General features: G+C 38.4%; 1 pseudogene; it reads left to right on the forward strand.

Moving 5' to 3' along the window:
- The window catches only part of LOC106749099, a 3,255-nt pseudogene extending 278 nt beyond the window's left edge, over positions 1 to 2,977 (forward strand).
- Positions 2,978 to 2,981: the final 4 nt, after the last annotated feature.

The following is a 2,981-nucleotide window of genomic DNA, read 5'->3' on the forward strand; positions in this document are numbered from 1 at the left end:
CCTATCGTTTGATTCAAGAAGTATTTGCGTGCCGACTGAAATTCGCAAATTGATAATCGATCCTGAATATCACATGAAAGAGTTGCACAATATTTCCGTTCAAGAAAAAAGTAAGTCTGCGTTAACCTCAAATATTTTCGTAAACAGTTGCAGATATATAAATGGACTTCATATCTCATTATAAATCTGTGAATTTTATTACAGATTTGCCTGAACGTGTCTATGATTGTTTAGACGCCATAGTATCCGGAGGAATAGAAATTTGTGGGGTCAAAGCTACAGTCATATCTCGTCGATTGACCAGAGTACAAACCGTTTATGAGGAATACAGTTTCATTCCATATCGAGATAACGCCATGATGTCTTTGAAAGAGGTGGTGAGAATGTCGGTGCATATAGCGCTTGAATGTTACGAAATGATAAATATTAGAGTGATTGAGTTCATCGAGGACAGCGACATTATCCTGCTGGACGATCTCTTTACTCCGATTGTCCAAGAAGTTCTAAACAAGTTGCCGCTCATACGATCTAATCTCACATTGGTGGCGGCCGCCGACAGATATGACAGCTCCTTTTTGCCTCAGAATCTCGCAATCATACAGCTTGATAAATTAGCAAAAGATGACAGATGTATAATGGCCATTGCTGTCGGAATTCTAAAGAAAAGTACAAGCGTCATGACCAATAAGTTATTTTCCATCATAATAACTGGTGGCTTTCTGTTGACACGAGAAGGTCAGTGTGGCTCTTTAGATCAGAACTTACTGCAACGCTACGGTCTAGAAATCATTATGGAGAAGCGCACTGAACGAGAAGCATTGATATTATTGAGAAAAGCGCAAAAATCTATAAAAATGCGAAAAATCGTACACGTAAACAATCATGAGTTCTCGTGGATCGATGAGTTAAAAGCTGCCATGGACATGGACGATGAATCAAGCAGGAACAAGAGAGTAATAGTCGTCGCAGAGGGTGATTTCGAGTGTGGTGTATTAGGACTTGTCAATTGTTTACGAAAGGAGCCGGGTGGTGAAATTGTTGGATGTATATTTATTCAAGATAAGGACGCACCCGAGTTTTCCTTGCAGGAACCTTTCTATATGAATCAATTGCGATTAGATTTACCCATTTATGTCTTAGGTCCCGGAAGAATTTTGGGCTCTTATCGACACTTCGCGTTATCACTACCAGAACCGAGGCCTGTGCAGTGCGGTTACGTTGTTCAAGGGGTACGTTAATATTTTCATTCGAAACAAAAAATGTATGTAAATATTTACCTAATTCCTTGTCAAGTGTATGCATCGTCAATTTTTGAAAATACTTATTTTTATATTGAATTATGTTGCATGAAAATTTTCATATCAATAAGAATGAGTTGAAATTAAATTCCATGATATTCTAAGCGATCTGAGTTTGATTCAAATATTATTCATTATTGCTCCGTATTTATTGAAATTACGTAAAAATTAATTTCTATCAGGTTCGAGGTGATTTGAGTACATTTCGTTGGGTCGAAGGACGTGCATCTCCGAAAATCAAGCCTGAAAATCTTATACGTATAGTTTATGCAGCACTGAATTTCAAAGATGTGATGATAGCTGCCGGGAAACTTGCTCTGGATCCCTCTGCGTCGATTGAACGAAATGTTGATTCCTTAATTGGTTTCGAATTTGTTGGTTTTGATAAGAATGGACGGCGAATAATGGGAATGTGCCCAAACAGGTGTTATACTATCACTTAAATTGCCAAAATTATTATACCGAAAATATAAATACTTATGATGATATTATATTGATGGACCTTCAATTATGAAATTAATACAATTTTTCAGTTTTTCTTCCGGTATCGAAGAAGAAAATGTTAACTTGATTTATACCATTAAATTTTTCAGAGGAATATCAAATATACAAATTCACGACGATATCGTATCCTGGGTTATACCTGATGAATGGACATTCGAGGACGCTGCCACAGTTCCTTGCGTTTATGCCACAAGCTATTACGCGCTATATGTGTGTGGAAAAATTAAAAAAGGTGACAAAGTTCTCATTCATTCGGGCAGCGGTGGCGTTGGACAAGCCGCAATTAATCTAGCGCTTCATGAAGGATGCGAAATATTTACGACAGTCGGAAATCCCGGGANTCCGGAAAACGACAATTCATTAAAGAAACATTCCCCTGTATTCCCGATAATCATATTGGCAATTCTCACGACACAAATTTCGAACAAATAATCGTTCAACAGACATAAGGACAAGGTGTTGATATCGTGTTGAATTCTTTAGCTGAAAAAAGCTTCAAGCATCCCTTCGCTGTTTGGCAAGAGGCGGTAGATTTCTGGAAATCGGGAAATACGATTTAATTTCCAATAATACTTTGAACGAAATGGCGTTTGCGAGAAATATTAGTATTCATGGAATTATGTTAGACAATATATTTGTCGCCAAAGAGGAAAGGAAGAGAAATGTACTCAATTATGTGGCACAAGGCTTAAGACACAACATAATAAAGCCATTACCTAGAAAGGTATTCAAAAGAACGGAAGTAGAAGATGCCTTCAGGTATATGGCAACTGGTAAGCATGTAGGAAAGGTAAGTTCTCACACACAGAAGACAAACCGTTATCTTCGGTGCTTTGTACGCTCATGCGAAATTCGAGGACTACTGTTCTTATTTTCAGATACTGATAAAAATATGTGATGAAAATGAACAATTGAATCATTCAATTCTCGCTCACCCCCGATTTTTCTGCGAAAAGCACAAATCTTACATTATTTTGGGCGGTTTAGGTGGCTTCGGGCTGGAATTAGCAGACTGGCTGATTCTTCGGGGAGCCCGAAATCTACTGCTGATTTCGCGAACCGGAATACGAAACGGCTATCAGCGTTCGAGGGTGGAATTATGGAAGTCCTACGGGGCAAATATTCAAATTATTGCAGGTGCTGACGCGTCCGATCCCAAGGATTGTGCGGTTATATTGA

Source organism: Dinoponera quadriceps, unplaced genomic scaffold (genome assembly GCF_001313825.1).
Source record: "Dinoponera quadriceps isolate SergipeBrazil2010 unplaced genomic scaffold, ASM131382v1 scaffold3459, whole genome shotgun sequence".
Lineage (NCBI taxonomy): Eukaryota > Metazoa > Arthropoda > Insecta > Hymenoptera > Formicidae > Dinoponera > Dinoponera quadriceps.